Source organism: Penaeus monodon, chromosome 27 (genome assembly GCF_015228065.2).
Source record: "Penaeus monodon isolate SGIC_2016 chromosome 27, NSTDA_Pmon_1, whole genome shotgun sequence".
Classification (NCBI taxonomy): Eukaryota; Metazoa; Arthropoda; class Malacostraca; order Decapoda; family Penaeidae; genus Penaeus; species Penaeus monodon.
Window position 1 is genome coordinate 40,661,275 of NC_051412.1, and position 335 is coordinate 40,661,609.

Below are 335 nucleotides of genomic sequence, written 5' to 3' on the forward strand. Positions count from 1 at the left end.
AACCAGCCTACATGCCGAGGAAGGAGGGAGGGGAAAACCACCCTGATGACGTCATCACCCCCCTCTGCCAACCCCCACCACACCCGCGTTTTTTCCACTGGGACGAAGAACAACACTGTAATGCAAGTGTTCTTTCTTTACTCAGTCAGTCAACAGTATGATTTAAACAATTCATATATGTATTTTGGTGCGTATTAATTTTTTTTTTTTTATATATGTATGTATGAGAGTATGTAGTCATGTATATTTCTATACAAGGAATAAAAATTGCTTCGCGTACAAACACACACGCACGCACGCCATGTCCACCGTATGTTACTTTTATTCTATTTTAT